Genomic DNA, 18,692 nt, shown 5'->3' on the forward strand with positions numbered 1-18,692 from the left:
TTCTACCCTTCATTCGATCCCTTCGAAACCCTACATTTCAGCAGCATAATGCATGACCGCATGTTGCAGGTCCTGTACGGGCCTTTCCGGATACAGAAAATGTTAGACTGCAACCCTGGCTAGCACATTCTCCAGATCTCTCACCAACTGAAAACGTCTGGTCAACGGTGGCCGAGCAACTGGCTCGTCACAATACGCCAGTCACTACTCTCGATGAGCTGTGGTATCGTGTTGAAGCTGCATGGGCAGTTGTACCTGTACACGCGATCCAAGCTCTGTTTGACTCAATGCCCAGGCGTATCAAGGCCGTTATTACGGCCAGAGGTGGTTGTTCTGGCTACTGATTTCTCAGGATCTATGCACCCAAATAGCGTGAAAATGTAATCACATGTCAGTTCGAGTATAATATATTTGTCCAATGAATACCCGTTTATCATCTGCATTTCTTCTTATTGGAGCAATTTTAACGGCTAGTAGTGTAGTAGTGGAAATAAAGTAATTTAAAACACATCCTGGTGAATCATGTTATTTTTTAAATTTATTTTTGTGGGCCGGCCGCGGTGGTCTAGCGGTTCTAGGTGCTCAGTCCGGGACCGCGCGACTGCTACGGTCGCAGGTTCGAATCCTGCCACGGGCATGGATGTGTGTGATGTCCTTAGGTTAGTTAGGTTTAAGTAGTTCTAAGTTCTAGGGGACTGATGACCACATATGTTACGTCCCATAGTGGTCAGAGCCATTTGAACCATTTTATTTTTGTATTTTCCTACATACTATAGCTCCTGACGAAGACAAACCGTATGATGGTCCTCTTAAAAGAAAACTCATTCTGACGATAAAGGGTTCCTTGCAAACATTGTTAAATACGAATTAGTCCCGCCAAGTAGCGAGCGATGTATCTATTAACATTTTTTGCGATTGATTCGTCGAAGAACATCAGCTTTTCGAAATTGTTTCTAACAATCGGCTCCGGCAAGTAGAATATCTTTGTTCTTCCAGTGTCTCTTTCAAAATGCTAGCCGCTTCTTCGAAGTACTGATTCCTCTGTAAGGAATTTCATGCTCCGTCGGGATCTTCTTGCGAAAGACGTCCGTCCATTTTCACGCCGTCCGGTTGATTATCGATGCTTGATCGCCTCGCCTGCTTAGCATAATATCTCAGCAGCATCGCCAAAACAACTCTGGCAACCTTTTTCTTATCTCCGTTCCTCAGCTGTGATTATTACTGGCTGCAAGCCGCAGCGGAACGATAATTATCTCACATTAACACTTGCTGCCTTGCTTTCTAAATCAGCTGCCCGTTATCGCTGTTATTTTTTTTTTCATTTTTCAGTCATTAGTCTTCCCCTGGATCTCTAATATGCACAACGTCCTCGACAGTCTATTTTGCGTAATGTATTGTTCCAACTTCGGACCTACAGCTGCGGCCCTGTTTCTCCACTATTTCGCAAGAGCGAACTGTAGTATTTCCAGATGTCTTTGGCCCATCCATTAAATTGGCAGATAGATAACAGTTTTGGCAGAATTTTTTTTGTAATGAGAAACAAATCGAGTTTTATGCTTACGCTAGGTGTCTAATGAGACACGTGAATCTAGTAGACTCTTGGAACGGCTTAATCTGTACATTACAAAAACGAAAATGCAAATATTTGTCGAAATAGTGGAGCAAACGGATCCTCATTTTATTACCCATTACTTGGCTACTCGAAACATTAGTGGCGCAACTGTCAGTTAGTGATAAGCAACTGTTGTTGTATGTTGGATAACAATTAATATGTTCAGGACGCATAACAACATCGAGGAGCAGTTTTCGGTAATCTGAGATACGAATCCCTGTTGCCCGGGAGAAGTCCTTTCCTATCTTTCCTGACAGTTGATGACAATGTGGGGAATTTTCAGAAACAGACAAGTAAATCTTATTAATAATTATATGAAGTGCACTTTTAATAATACGTTTTCTGTGTCATTGGAAACAACCTTCGAAGAAGATAATATGTACTGAATTTGATCAAATAGTGAACTGATTACAACCCCGGAAATCTTGGCACCGCAAGCAAGTAGAAGCTTTGTACTAGCTTGTGGAAACACGTAACTCAGGTACGGACTGTGTGTTTATTACAATGACTTTCGTATCAAATGCTCAATATTTTGATCTGGAGCTCTGATACGTGGTACAAAGCGGCTCTGAACAGACTACACCGTAACATACATTTCATATGGGCTTTCCTAAACACCGACTTGTATTATAAGGTATTTCATGTCTTATGGAGCCACCGGTGTTACGTTGTAGACCTCTTGTTTTAATTTTCCCTGCATATAAAAGTGCAGAGGTATTAAGTGTGGTGAGAGTCAGACCATTTGTGTGATTCCTGAACGACCGGTCCAACAAACTCCAAAGATCGTATCTGTATGAATGTCTGTAATTATCTGTGCGGGACCGAACATTCACCATGTTGGTACCATTTGTATTACCTTATGTCCATGGAACGTCGTCGAATAACGGCGACAGATATTTATTAGGATCTGTGGATAGTTATGGCTATATAGTCTCGCAAGAAAAATAGGGATCAAGTTGCGATTCTTGAAATGCTCGCACCACACTGGCTGGCGAAAGTAGTTGTTTATGCACATATCTGAGATGGTGTAGATTATTAGTTGACGGCCGGCCGCTGTGGCCGAGCGCTTCTAGTCACTTCAATCTGGAACCGCGGGACCGCTGCGGTCGCAGGTTCGAATCCTGCCTCGGGCATGGATGTGCGTGATGTCCTTAGCTTAGTTAGGTTTAAGTAGTTCTAAGTTCTAGGGGACTGATGACCTCAGATGTTAACTCCCAAAGCGCTCAGAGCCATTTGAACCATTTTTATTAGTTGACGAGTAGACTATATTACGAAGATTGATTTTCCCATGGTTTGTGAACGATGCTTCGAAATGTGATGTCACAAATTTAATACATATTATAAAATCTACGATAACAACGGGTACTGGTGTCTTCACATAAATTTAAATAGCAAATCTGTACAAATACCGATCGTTATATAGTTTCACTGAATACATATTTAATATTCGTGGAATTAAATTAACTGAAATACAAATACATCAATTTTATAAAATCATTTGCATAAACATTAATGCCAACTTTATAATATTGAAATGCCAGTTTGTGCACAATCAAGTTTAAACATTTGTGTTGAACATCTCTGACAACTATTAAATTCCTAGGGATAATTGTATAAAGGAATCCTTGGTCATCTTCTTATTCGTACTTGTCTGGAAGAGTTGTGTGATGGATCATTCGAAATACGGTTGTAAATAGTAGTCTTGTTTAGTCGTTGAAAGAACAGTGTTTTGGAATCTTTGTAAAATATTTTGTGAGCCGTTCGTCTACGAATTGGTGAACACAGAAGACTTTGCTAAGAAACTATTTATTTTCTAGTTTGTAAACCAACAACTCGACAAATCTAGAAATAGTATATTTCTTCCTATTGGAAGTATTCGAGGTCATGATTCCCTTGAAAAGGAGACAACGGGACCAAGTTCAAAACAATCAGCTAACAGTTCTTTTTCGTAGGGTAACCGCAACTGAACATGTCCATTTTCACAAAATGAAGACAACCACAACAGTTGTTGAACCAACAATATGTTATTGAGTATAAGACAATATTAGTTCCTTTATTCTTTATTATATGCAAGGAAATAGAATCATTTTATTCCGAAACCGGTCGTAAACAATGAAATATTATTGGCTCGACAACTGTTGCGGTTTTCCTCCATTTTGCGAAAATAGGCAATCACCTAAGCAATATTTGTGTTTAAGTAAAGTGAACTTGCCCTTCAGATACACTTCTTTCAGAAAAGTGACGGAAGTCCGTTTAGAGATGATGCATCCTGCTACTAATGCGTGTGAGTGTGAGGGCTCCGAGTGTAGAGTCGCCGCGCGGGTGTACTTAAGTCAACTGCCAGCTGTATCAGCGGGGGCCGCTCACTAAGAGAGCGCCTGTATTTGAAGCGTGCACTGGGCACTGTCTCCGACGCGCCGTCTCGCGCCTACATACACCCGTAGCAACGCTCACGCGCTCCTACTACGTTCTTTGAGTTCGTACCGCACACACCAGTTGTTCTTTGTATCGCTTATGTTGCACCTTCTGTATGATTCTTTAGTCTTATTACGTGTGGAGCCACGAGAAGCTTATTTCCGTTATTGTTCAGAGGTTTGTGAATGAAGCCACGTTTGTGTTACTGGGATCGGTTTCATGTATTAAAGGTTACTACAAGCGTTTACGTCACTGTATGGGTTTAATTGAAGAGGCGTCTTACAACCTGTGAAAGAACTACTGCATACAAACGGCCCAGTACTCTTCAATTTTCGTAGTCATCTTTCGGAGAACTGTAATCCATTATGAAGATCTTTGTCGTGATGCTGTCGATAGAGTGAAATGTTTAAGTTTGAAATGCGTTGGAATATGGTATTCGCAGAACACTCCTTTGGCCATCCCACGCGCACATTCAAGCTGCATCGTAGTGACATGTCGATATTTGTTGCTGCTGTTCAGATCTTTGGTGTATTTCTCTCATCTCTTGACGTTCTTCTGCCTTGGCGTATTTTATGCTTCACACATTCAGTATCTTGTACTTTTTCTATAATGCTTGCACACAGAGATCATCGAAGCTTGTCACAATGAGGATACCTTCAAGCATACAACTACGTCGCTGTTCTAACTGTAAATAAGCAACATTCATCATTAATGTAAGCAACATATCCACTGTTTCATACACTGCGTAAGACTGTATAGCTTCGCGAGCCAGTTTCCTGGTAGCTACAACAGCAGAGTGCAGACCGCAGGGCTTCGAGTGACCAGGTAAACACACGCATCGCGTATGTCGACTGCAGTGTTATTGCACCTTGGAGAGAGGGCGCTTCGGTCGGATTCTCTCGAGTCAGCACGTAATCGGGATCGACCGTAAATACGCAACTTACACGAAAGCAACGACAGAGCGACGCGTATTCCTGAGTTACCATTCTACTTGTTTACTGTAACGTCACCGTGTGTCTCCGATAATGGCCAAGTGCCTCGATATCGTGGCCGGCAGTAACTGAGTCACTTGTTTCTCTACGTTTTTGGTACCGAAAGGCAGACCTTTGTGGGATTATTATCCTCATGGCGGAACACCGATGTTATCCTCTTGATCGGGTTACGTTGCTGAAGTCCTTTCGAAGGCCCTTTTTTTCGAATGACACCAAAAGAAAATATAATTCTGTAGTGTAAACACAGCAACATAGTTATCGGCCACTGGCGTAAACAAACGAGGACTAAGACTGAACGAGGGGAAGAGGAGCGGTGCGTGGAACCGATTCTGCACCCGGTATTTCTAGTTCTACGAAAGCATTTAGTTAATGTTTTATTTGTTTTGGGTTTAGGCAACATTTACCATATAGCCAGCGATAGCGATAACTGTACAGATTGAAAGTAAAATGATGGAGCGGTTGGGTTGGGTTGTTTTTGGGGAAGGAGACCTAACAGCAAGGTCATCGGTCTCATCGGATTAGGGAAGGACGGGGAAGGAAATCGGTCGTGTCCTTTCAAAGGAACCATCCCGGCATTTGCCTGGAGCGATTTAGGGGAATCACGGAAAACCTAAATCGGGATGGCCGGACGCGGGATTGAACCGTCGTCCTCCCGAATGCGAGTCCAGTGTGAATGATAGTGATCTTAGCTCTGCGGGTAGTACAATATACTAAGGAGATAACATTATGTTGAAGTCTATTCATAAGATTCCATATGAAGGTTCTTACTCGTGATAGTGGGTCTACATACACAAATCGTATGTGGAGCTGGACAGGATAAGGGAAAAGGACGCTGGTCGATACATGATATAAATATGCACTCACACACTGCGCACTCCCTTCACGAGACGTAAGGACGCAGAGACGTCATCTGTGGTGTTTACAAACTAATAACTATTAATTTGAATCAGACAGTAACGAAAGTCTGTTTCCACAGCCATCCACGACGTTTTTTGGTGTGCTTTGGTGACTGCATATCGCACGCTTATTCACTGTTTAGAAGGTATTTTCTCAGAAACTATGGTGACTGGGATAACACACTGGAAAAAGTTAAAATTGCATTATACCTTGTAACGTCTCAAAGGAGAGAAATGATATCTTACACCAACATCGCCGTAAATTTTGTCAACAGACTTTAAGAAATACCGGGTGATCAAAAAGTCAGTATAAATTTGAAAACTGAATAAATCATGGAATAATGTAGTTAGAGAGTTACAAATTGACACACATGCTTGGAATGACATGGGGTTTTATTAGAACCAAAAAAATACAAAAGTTCAAAACATGTCCGACAGATGGCGCTTCATCTGATCAGAATAGCAATAATTAGCATAACAAAGTAAGACAAAGCAAAGATGATGTTCGTTACAGGAAATGCTTAATATGTCCACCATCATTCCTCAACAATAGCTGTAGTCGAGGAATAATGTTGTGAACAGCACTGTAAAGCATGTCCGGAGTTATGTTGAGTTATTGGCGTCGGATGTTGTCTTTCAGCATCTCTAGAGATGTCGGTCGATCACGATACACTTGCGACTTCAGGTAACCCCAAAGCCAACAATCGCACGGACTGAGATCTGGGGACCTGGGAGGCCAAGCATGACGAAAGTGGCGGCTGAGTACACGATCATCACCAAACGACGCACGCAAGAGATCTTTCACGCGTCATTTTGTGAACTTTGTGGTTTTTTTTTTGTTCTAATAAAACCCCATGTCATTCCAAGCATGTGTGTCAAGTTTTACCTCTTTATCTACATTATTCCGTGGTTTATTAAGTTTTCAAATTTATACTGAGTTTTTGATCATCCAGTATTTTGTTTTAGTCCATTACAATCTCTCTTAGTTATCTTCATTCTTAAATTATTTGCAAGTTTTCACTGAACGAAGTAATAAGTTGTTCAGTGAGCGAGTAGCTTTGGCTCACACGGTCCCACAGCACCTGAGAAAAGTAAGTAAAGTGGAGACGAGCGGTAATTGCCTGAGTGTGAGATGAATGTGTCCTCATGTGACAGTTCTGAAAAGCATTATTAGTTCAAATCTACACAGGTGTCCAAAATTAAAGCAACAAACGGAAATTTTGCGAGGTTGCATTTATTTTGCCACAAAACAATATAAACAGGTGATAGTAAAGTAGAAACAAAGTAAAGAATACAGAACGTAAACAACTGCAACATGCTTAAGAGTAGACAAAAATGTTCTTCATTTTTCCAGCTTAACGGATTTGTATGCACACACTTGGACAACTGGTTAATGTGCTCAATATGGGGTGTAACAATTTCCGACAGCAGTACCGGCCTGATAACGACAGGGTATGCTTTAAATGATGTCATCAATCTCATGTTGAGGCAATAACGCCCATTCTTCCCGCAGAGCCGGCCGGAGTGGCTGAGCGATTATAGGCGCTACAGTTTGGAACCGCGCGACCGCTACGGTCGCAGGTTCGAACTCTGCCTCGGGCATGGGTGTGTGTGATGTTCTTAGGTTAGTTAGGTCCAAGTAGTTCTAAGTTCTAGGGGGCTGATGACCTCAGATGTTAAGTCCCATAGTGTTCAGAGCCATTTTTTTTCTTCCCGCAGAACTGCTCTCAAGTCTTGGAGAGTGGTTGCTGACGTGATGCATCCCGTCTCCCTAATGCATCCCAAACATCCTCTGTGGGATTCAAATCGGCAGAGCGGGCAGACCACGTCATGCGTGCAATATCTTTCGTTTCCAAGACAGCATCAACCACCAGTGCTCTACGAGGTCGAGCATTATCGTCCATCGCGAAAGAACTTGCCCCCCATCTAACAGCCGTGTACCGCAAGTCTCTAGAGGAACGGATGGTTCCAAATGATTGGAAAAGAGCACAGGTAGTCCCAGTCTTCAAGAAGGGTCGTCGAGCAGATGCGCAAAACTATAGACTTATATCTCTGACGTCGATCTGTTGTAGAATTTTAGAACATGTTTTTTGCTCGAGTATCATGTCGTTTTTGGAAACCCAGAATCTACTACGTAGGAATCAACATGGATTCCGGAAACAGCGATCGTGTGAGACCCAACTCGCTTAATTTGTTCATGAGACCCAGAAAATATTAGATACAGGCTCCCAGGTAGATGCTACTTTTCTTGACTTCCGGAAGGCGTTCGATACAGTTCCGCACCGTCGCCTGATAAGCAAAGTAAGAGCCTACGGAATATCAGACCAGATCAATGGAGAGACGTCTACAGACGTTAAAGTAACCTCTGGCGTGCCACAGGGGAGTGTTATGGGACCATTGCTTTTCACAATATATATAAATAACCTAGTAGATAGTGTCGGAAGTTCCATGCGGCTTTCCGCGGATGATGCTGTAGTATACAGAGAAGTTGCAGCATTAGAAAATTGTAGCGAAATGTAGGAAGATCTGCAGCGGATAGGCACTTGGTGCAGGGAGTGGCAACTGACCCTTAACATAGACAAATGTAACGTATTGCGAATACATAGAAAGAAGATACCTTTATTGTATGATTATATGTTAGCGTAACAAACACTGGTAGCAGTTACTTCTGTAAAATATCTGGCAGTATGCGTGCGGAACGATTTGAAGTGGAATGATCATATAAAATTAATTGTTGGTAAGGCGGGAGAGTCCTTAGAAAATGTAGTCCATCAACAAAGGAGATGGCTTACAAAACACTCGTTCGACCTATACTTGAGTATTGCTCATCAGTGTGGGATCCGTACCAGATCGGGTTGACGGAGGAGATAGAGAAGATCCAAAGAAGAGCGGCGCGTTTCGTCACAGGGTTATTTGGTAACCGTGATAGCGTTACGGAGATGTTTAACAAACTCAAGTGGCAGACTCTGCAAGAGAGGCGCTCTGCATCGCGGTGTAGCTTGCTCGCCAGGTTTCGAGAGGGTGCGTTTCTGGATGAGGTATCGAATATATTGCTTCCCCCTACTTATACCTCCCGAGGAGATCACGAATGTAAAATTAGAGAGATTAGAGCGCGCACGGAGGCTTTCAGACAGTCGTTCTTCTGGCGAACCATACGCGACTGGAACAGGAAAGGGAGGTAATGACAGTGGCACGTAAAGTGCCCTCCGCCACACACCGTTGGGTGGCTTGCGGAGTGTAAATGTAGATGTAGATGTAGACCAGTACGAAGTCTGGGCCCACATACCTCGCAGAAACTGCACATGGGGTCCCAAGAACTCATCACGATATCTGAGAGCTGTTAAACCTTGCCACTCATACAATTTTCTGAAGAGGTGTTCTAGCAGTCAACAAAATCTCTGCCCACAGCATTAGGGATCCTCCTCGATACCGGTCTCTTTCCAGAATGTTTTAATTCCGAAATCGTGTTCCAAAGTCCCCTCCAGATGCTAATTCGTCGAGAATCTCTCTCCCGACCGAATCGGAATTCGTCTGTGAAAATAACTTTGGCACATTGTTTGACCGTCCAGGCGGCATGCTGACGATTCCACTCTAGACGATTACTTCTGTGAAGACGCGTCAGAGGTACACATACAGCAGGTCTCCGACAATAAAGGCCACTCTACAGAAGCGCTCTGTACATTGTTTGCCTCGATACAACACGTCCAGTTGACGCTGCGAGGTCAGATGCCAGTTGTAGTGCAGTACTAAGGCGGTACTATCATGTCCTCGCAGCCAAATAACGGTCCTCTCTTTCTGATGTCACGCATGAGAGGCCCTGTCCTGGTCTTTGGGATACAGTTTCGGTCTCTATTAACTGTCGCCACATTCGAGAAACAACAGAACGATTCACATTAAGCCACTGGACCACATCTCTTTGCGTCTGTCCTGCTTCCATTCTTCCTGTGGCCCTCAGAGAGTCTGGTGGGCGTTTTCTCTGTACCATATCGCGCCGTCTGTGACTAAGTACACAGCGGATGTGGGACTACCTAGTAAACACTACCACGTTTGGTAGGTGCCCTGACGTTATCACTGGAGTGGTTGTCCGTTGAACAGAACGCCACCTTCCACATCTACATCTACATCCATACTCCGCAAGCCACCTGATGGTGTGTGGTGGAGGGTACCTTGAGTACCTCTATCGGTTCTCCCTTCTATTTCAGTCTCGTATTGTTCGTGGAAAGAAAGGTTGTCGGTATGCCTCTGTGTGGGCTCTAACCTCTCTGATTTTGACCTCATGGTCTCTTCGCGAGATATACGTAGGAGGGAGCAATATACTGCTTGACTCCTTGGTGAAGGTATGTTCTCTAAACTTCAACAAAATCCCGTACCGAGCCACTGAGCGTCTCTCTTGCAGAGACTTCCACTGGAGTTTATCTATCATCTCCGTAACGCTTTCGCGGTTACTAAATGATCCTGTAAGGAAGCGCGCTGCTCTCCGTTGGATCTTCTCTATCTCTTCTATCAAACCTATCTGGTACGGATCCCACACCAGTGAGCAGTCTTCAAGCAGTGGGCAGAACACTATCGTATGGACATCTATTGACAGTTTGTATGATCATATCATGAATTAGACACAGGGCAGGGAAATAGCGGTTTGTTGCTTTACTTTCGGACACCACTGTATCTCGATACTCATTCAGGAGCAGAATGTGTTTTATAATGCCCAGTGTCGGGCCTGAAGTTTTATAAGCAAGCTTTCGCGAACTGCTATGATATCTCGTCGAGTGTCTAGCAGTTCTAGTTTTTCCAGCAATTATGCGGCACCACCCTCGAGTTGAAGAGACATCATTCACACTGATCTTGTTGTGTTTGATCGACATGTCCGCTCAACAGCACTTTATGCGTATACCATACAGTGGGCCAGTGGATAGTAAAACCTGTTAACCTACGTTCTCAATATTTCCAGTTGATAAAAAGTTTTGTAACCTAAAAAAAAACTTCTTAAAAATAAATTAGGGTTTCGTTTCATTTTCATGTTTATTTTCTGTACATATTTGCTCTGAACACCTACTGGACTAAATGTCAAAGGGAACGGGGAATAGAAGTGGGCAGTATGTACACTTATCTAATAGTCTCATAGAATTTTGCGGTTATTTTGTACCTCATAATTAATACTTCTCTCTTATTTTGTATCAAGGTTATGTATGGCCGGCCGCTGTGACCGAACGGTTCTAGGCGCTTCAGTCCGGAACCACGCTGCTGCTACGGTAGCAGGTTCGAATCCTGCCTCGGGCATGGATGTGTGTGATATCCTTAGGTTAGTTAGGTTTAAGTAGTGCTAAGTCAAAGGGACTGATGACCTCAGATGTTAAGTCCCATAGTGCTCAGAGCCATTTGATTTGAAGGCTTCGTCTTGGTTTTGACTGGTGTCAAAAATGCTTTAATAGTTGTGAACTCTCGCCTTTTTCCCACTGCATAGTCTGTCCGAATATGTCACAAGAATACAGCCAGGTAAAAACTGTCAAATAGACATATTTCTACAGACAACCTGCCCATCGTTCTCAAGGCACCAACTGCAGCACAATCTGTTTTGTTTATTTGTGAATTACATTCACTGAATTGGAGGCCGGTCTAGAGTGGTCATGATACCGTTCTTCAAACTCTGATAAGGAAAACAATGATGATGATTGATAGGGACTCTTGATAACAGTGGGTAAGTAGCTTGTATATGGAAGCTACTGGAGTGTATTCTTTATTAAGAAGGATTCTGGACATATTGGAGGAAGCAAGAGATAATGTAGATGTAAGAATTAAAAGGCAGGAGAAATGTTAGAAGCTAGGGCGATACGATCAGAGCGGCTGGTGCATGTGTTTACGGAAGGCATGACTATAACTGCCATAACGCCAGGAAGTCGCCAGGTTCTTTTATCGAACGAAAAAAAAAAAAACATACAGTTCACAGGCACGACTGTCTGGGAAGGTTAATAGCCTTCTTTCAAGTGTTGGAATTGGTCGGCCTGGAAAGATCTCTTCGTAAATAAGGGACTGTGGTCTCAACTAGGTAGACGTATTTTGCCAAAACATGGCCATTCTTACTGTGAGAATGACGCCCCCTAATCTAAATTTTTCTTTTTTCCGACTAGAGAGATTTTGAGTCCCTGATTGGATCCCCTCAGGATATGCAAAGCAGAGGCTTACTCCCCCAGCGTGGGAAAGCCGGTGCTGCGTCTGGATTGGCTACCAGATCACCAAAACAGTCAAGAGTGGAGATTCAGTAAGTTCGATTGGTTTGTAGAACATGGAGGCGGGTTTTCTCTGCTAATTCGGCTCCTTTACTAGGCTAGGTGGAAAGTGTTTGTGCTTCTTTGTTTTCTTTCGTCTTCTGGTACTCCCCTGAAGGAGAACTTCGTGTCTTTCCCTAGTGCATGAGACTTGTTGTATGCAACTTGTGGTGGACTAAGAGCCAGTGGCAGTTTCCTACTGTACCGACAGTGGAACTGAATATCATCTTCGACATGTCGTGTGTCACGAGGGTGAACTTATCATTCCTGTGAGTCAAGTTGGTTGGCCAGACCAGGGAATGGGTGCACCTCACACTGAAATCCGCCGAGTTCTAATAATCAGAACACCAGTCCGCGTAGTTTGCAAGTTTTCATGGACACGCCAGAACATTACAGTTGCTGCCGCACTCCGGTCATCACCCACAGCGTGACGTTTTCTGCTACCACCTGAATCAAGGTGAATGGATAAAGTATTGCTGCACCGGCGTAGGACTGTTAAATGATATCACAGCTCCCTGTTTTTCGTGAACCATAGTTTGCGGTGTCGTAGTTGATTCCATTTGAATATAATTTAACCTCATAGTGGATCAAGTAAACGAAGTCTGACTGCATTGTAAAAGGGCTTAATTCAGGGAAGAACTTGTTTAGTTTTCACCCCAATGAATGCTTTGCCAATCAAGCACCATTCCTTTCCAGATTTATGTTTGTCATTTTATGTAAGATTTATCAGCTAGATGGTGGTTACAAAAGGGCGAATAAAAACTTGTCATTACTTTTGTAGACTTAAATACGCCACTGTTCTCATTCATACTTCTCCAGCTATTCACTGTTTTTATTTCATTGTGGTGATACATGGATACATTAGCAATACAGATTGCAGTCGTACTAAATCAGTTATTCTGATGATTCGACATCTACATCTACATACATACTCCGCAATCCACCACACGGTGCGTGGTGGATGGTACATCGTACCACAACTAGCTTCTTCTCTCCCTGTTCCACTCCCAAACAAAGCGAGAGAAAAATGACTGCCTATATGCCTCTGTACGAGCCCTAATCTCTCTTATCTTATCTTTGTGGTCTTTTCGCGAAATGTAAGTTGGCGGCAGTAAAATTGTACTGCAGTCAGCCTCAAATGCTGCTTCTCTAAATTTCCTCAGTAGCGATTCACAAAAAGAACGCCTCCTTTCCTCCAGAGACTCCCACCCGAGTTCCTGAAGCATTTCCGTAACACTCGCGTGATGATCAAACCTACCAGTAACAAATCTAGCAGCCCGCCTCTGAATTGCTTCTATGTCCTCCCTCAATCCGAGCTGATAGGGATCCCAAACGCTCGATCAGTACTCCAGAATAGGTCGTATTAGTGTTTTATAAGCGGTCTCCTTTACAGATGAACCACATCTTCCCAAAATTCTAACAATGAACCGAAGACGACTATCCGCCTTCCCCACAACTGCCATTACATGCTTGTCCCACGTCATATCGCTCTGCAATGTTACGCCCAAATATTTAATCGACGTGACTGTGTCAAGCACTACACTACTAATGGAGTATTCAAACATTACGGGATTCTTTTTCCTATTCATCTGCATTAATTTACATTTATCTATATATAGAGTTCGCTGCCATTCTTTACACCAATCACAAATCCTGTCCAGGTCATCTTGTATCCTCCTACAGTCACTCAACGACGAGTCCTTCCCGTACACCACAGCATCATCAGCAAACAGCCGCACATTGCTATCCACCCTATCCAAAAGATCATTTATGTAGATAGAAAACAACAGTGGGCCTACCACACTTCCTGATTAATTTGAGTTCTGAAAGTGAGCGCAAACAAAGGCAAGAAAAGTGCCAAGAGTAAATTCATCATTTTCAGATATAAAAATTAAGGGTGTAAATCACGATTTGAAGATTGTTGAGAAGATAATACCTTTCATATTTATGATAAAGCAAACGACCGCTTGCGAGAGAGAGAGAGAGAGAGAGAGAGAGAGAGAGAGAGAGAGTGTTAATGTCATTTAGCGGTCTTTATACCGCGATAGCAGGTTATAGCCACCTTGTCATTCAGTTTTAGCACATTTGTCGTATATTTTTGCGAAAAGTTTCAACGCCGACATTAAAGAGCCTTATACCAACGTAATTCTTTTCTCAACAGGTTTGGATGCCATTAAAGAAAGACCATCGTTCCATTTAAACAATCTATACACGTTTCAATAGCGGGATTCACTCAGTAAGCAGACTTAGAGGGATGGATCTAGGTTGCAGTAGTTACTCGGAGATGAAGAGGGATGCGCAGGCTAGAGCAGCACGAAGAGATACATTAAAACAGTCTTGGGACTGCAGACCAAAGCAACAACATCTGGATTCATACAAGAGCATTCATTACCTGCTGTGTCTGCCATCAGATGCGGTACACAACTATATGCACAGAGGGCTCCACACGGCAGGGCGAGGCTCCAGCATGGCTCCACATAGTCATGTGTAGGCGCCACACAGATGGCGCACATAACCGGGACCATGTTGTGCTTCCGCCATAAGTCACACAAATAGTCCGATCCATCCACCGTATTAGGCTCTGACGCCACAGAGGGCGCTGATTCCACTAGAGAAATAGTTCGCAAACGATGGTTAAAAGTGGAAGAACACTTCCACTCGGCCAGCTGTCTCCTATGCTAGTAGCTGCCATTAGTTATCCAGCAATCATCGCGCAGTGCCGAAGTAGCTGGCGAGTGTCGCAGAGTGTGTTATTAACAGAGTCACAACGTTAGAAACTGTCACACACAGCAGAGCTGGACTGCAGTTACTACAAACATTAGATTAGTTATCCGTCCTTCGCTTCATTAAGTTTAGATCAATACTGAGAATTTTAAGCTCAGTGCCACATATTCACACCATGATCATCACACAAAAGCTGAGTGTTGTATAAATATTCCTTATAATTAACGACTGTTGATTGGTGCTCATAGTGTTCCAACACTTGAAACGTCCCCTTAGAAAAATTAGTGAATTACTGTGCTGATAAATCTCTTACATTATTTGATTTTCAAACAGCTGAGCAAAACTGAACGTACTCAGACATTTCGCTCTTTACCTATTCTGATCAACACTAAACTGACACACAATATTTTTAGCGCAACGCAATCTGACTTTCAAAAATCCCTACAAAAGAATGGCCCTGACTAACATTAACCTATACCTTTCACAAATCACTTACCTCACAAAATCTTCGTTACTCGAACTACTGCAATACAGCGAGCGCCACTACTGCCAGCTAAATAAAAGATTCCAACTACTGAAGGCGCTAACTGCTGATAGGCACAGTTAGCAAATGAAAGATTTTGATAGAGAATAAACAATGCATTTACCTTAATAGTATTCAAAAGTCATATATAGCAGTTCATGACATCCATTCTTACAAATGTACCGTTTCTGATGGACACACGTCTAGATCATCCGCTCTCAAAAATCCGCCATCTCACTTCCCCACATCCACCACTGCTGGCGGCTCACCTCCAACTGCGCAACGCTACGCGCTGTTAACAGCCAACTGCCCAACACTACAATAGCCAACAACAATGCAAACCAGCATAGCCAGTGATTTTCATACAGAGCGCTACGTGGCGTTACCAATATAAAAACCTAAACAGCCTACTTACACACTATTTTCGTTGTGCCCAACTGTGACCCGCGACGAGACAGTTACGGGGTGCAAGCGCATCTCCTCATTAAAGCACTACCTTCTGCAGTAGGGAGTACGCTTCCTATTAACCTCATGTTGTTCGCCAAACTTACAAGGTGACAATTACTGAACTATATGAAAAAAAACTTAAATTAGTTACAAACTAAGGCGTGCATACACTTTATTCAACATGTAAACTTCACTACAGATATTCAGATTTAGGTTATGACATGTTCGATACGCCTGCCGTTATTGGTGATGATGTGGCGCAGACGAATAGCGAAATTCTACATGACCCCGCTGAAGAGTCGGAACATCGATGCTGTCGATGACTCTTGAATGGCTCTTTTCGCCTGAGCAATGGTTCTGGTATTATTACTGTATACTTTTTCTTTAATATAGCCCCATAAAAAGGAGTTGCATGTGTTCAGATCCGGAGGATACGGCGCCCAATCGATGCCCATCCCAGTTACCTCTGGGTACCTCAGAGCCAGGATACGGTTCCCGAAATGCTCCTCCAGGACATCAGTCTCCTGCTTCGATGGGATCGAGCCCCGTATTTCATGAACCACATCTTGTCGAAATCAGAGTAACTTTGGATAATGGGAATGAAATCATCTTCCAAAACCTTCGTGTACCGCTCAGTAATCACCGTGCCATCAAGGAATATGGCACCGGTTATTCCGCGACTGGACATTGCACGCCAAAAAGTCAGCCATTGAGGGTGAAGAGACTTCCTGATCGCGAAATGCGGATTCTCAATCCCCTGAATGTGCCGGTTTGCTTATTGACGAACCCATCCAAATGTAAATGGCCTTCGCCGCTGAAACTAACCGTACGTACGCATACTAATTTCCACCATGCCCCACTGCCAACCGTGCAGTTTGAACGTCCTTACGCAAATCGTTCAGAAGCTACGACAATTTTATTTCATATACACTGAAGCGCCTAACAAACTGGTATATTCATGAGTATTCAAATATAGATATATGTAAACAGGCAGAATACGGTGCTGCGGCCGGCAACGCCTGTATAAGCTACAGTGGCAGGTTATCAAGATTTAAGTGAGTTTGAACGTGGTGTTATAGTCGGCGCACGAGCGATGGGGTACAGCGTCTCCGAGGTAGCGATGAACTGGGGATTTTCCCGTACGACTATTTCACGAGTGTACCGTGAATACCAGGGATCCAGTAAAACATCAAATCCACGACACTGCTGTGCCCGGAAAAAGATTCTGCAAGAACGGGACCAACGACAACTGAAGAGATCGTTCACAGTCACAGAAGTGCAACCCTTCCGCAAACTGCTGCAGATGTCAGTGCTGGGCCATCAACAAGTATCATCTTGCGAACCATTTGGAGTCGAAGACTCTTAATGACTGCACGACACAAAGCTTAACGCCTCGCCTGGGCCCAACAGCGACATTGGACTGCTGATGATTGAAAATATGCTGCCTCGTCGGACGAGTCCCGTTTCAAATTGTGTCGAGCGGACGGAAGTGTACGCGTATGGATACAACTTCGTGAATCCATGGACACTGCATGTCAGCAGGGGACTGTTCAACTTGGTGAAGGCTCTTTAGTGGTGTGGTGCGGTTGTAGTGATATGGGACCCCTGATACGTCTAGATACGACTCTGACAGGTGACACGTACGTAAACATCCTGTCTGATCACCTGCGTCCTTTCATGTCCATTGTGCATTCCGACGGACTTGGGCAGCTCCAGCAGGACAATACTGCACCCCACACCTCCAGAATTGACGCTCCAGGAACACTCTTCTGAGTTTAAACGCTTCCGCTGGCTACCAAACTCCCCATACGGTGAACATTATTGAGCATATCTGGGATGCCTTGCCAATTGCTGTTCAGAAGAGATCTCCACTCCCTCGTACTCTTACCGATTTATGGACAGCGCTGCAGAATTCGTGGTGTCACTTCCCTCGAGCACTACTTCAGACATTAGACGAGTCCATGCCACCGCGTGATGCGGCACTTCTGCATGCTCGGGGGGCCCTACACGATGTTAGGCAGGTGTACCAGTTTATTTCGCTCTTCCGTGTAGTTCAATAATTGTCACCGTGTATTTGCCAACTCATCATTACTACAAATGTTGCCACTCTGGCAACTACAATTTGCCGACAAACCTCGTTTTGATACCTAGAACAGAAGATAGAAACTCCTGTCCGGAAGGGTCATCGAAAGATACTACAAGTTGTCAATAACATAAGGCCAACACCTGCTGCTAGACCATCACTTCCGTAGCAACTTCCGTAGCACTTCCGTAGCAAGTTTCTTCGCCCGCGGGCCGAAAGCATAACTTTTCCCATTGTGCCGAACAGCATTCATGTTGTTACATGGAGTCGAATAATCTACAGTTGCAGTTCGTCCGCGTGTAAGCTCACGTTTCTGCAGAAGGGATGGCGTGGCAACAAGTGTCTGTCGTACAAGTACCATAGCGTCGTTAGTTAATATTTCCATGAATGTTTATTGCCTTTCATTTTTTCTTCAAAACGCCCTCTACAACACCTCGAAAATTATCGGCATTGTTTTATTACGTCAGTGTCGAATCACAGCTGCATGGAATACGATATTCATCTACCTTGCAGATCCTAAAAGACCTTCATCATACATGGACATCGAAACAAACTACATTTTGCGCCATCTGTATCGTTTGTGATGCTACCTACACAGGGAAGAAACTTGTTTTCTCACGAGCCTTCTCGATACCCTTCATCGTTTAGTAAGATGGTATCAGACACTGGCGAAGATGTAAATTCTGTCAGTTGGCTTTATCGAAACAACTTGTCCTAGAGTATCATCACCTTGCTTC

This window comes from Schistocerca americana, chromosome 2 (genome assembly GCF_021461395.2).
Source record: "Schistocerca americana isolate TAMUIC-IGC-003095 chromosome 2, iqSchAmer2.1, whole genome shotgun sequence".
NCBI classification, from domain to species: Eukaryota; Metazoa; Arthropoda; class Insecta; order Orthoptera; family Acrididae; genus Schistocerca; species Schistocerca americana.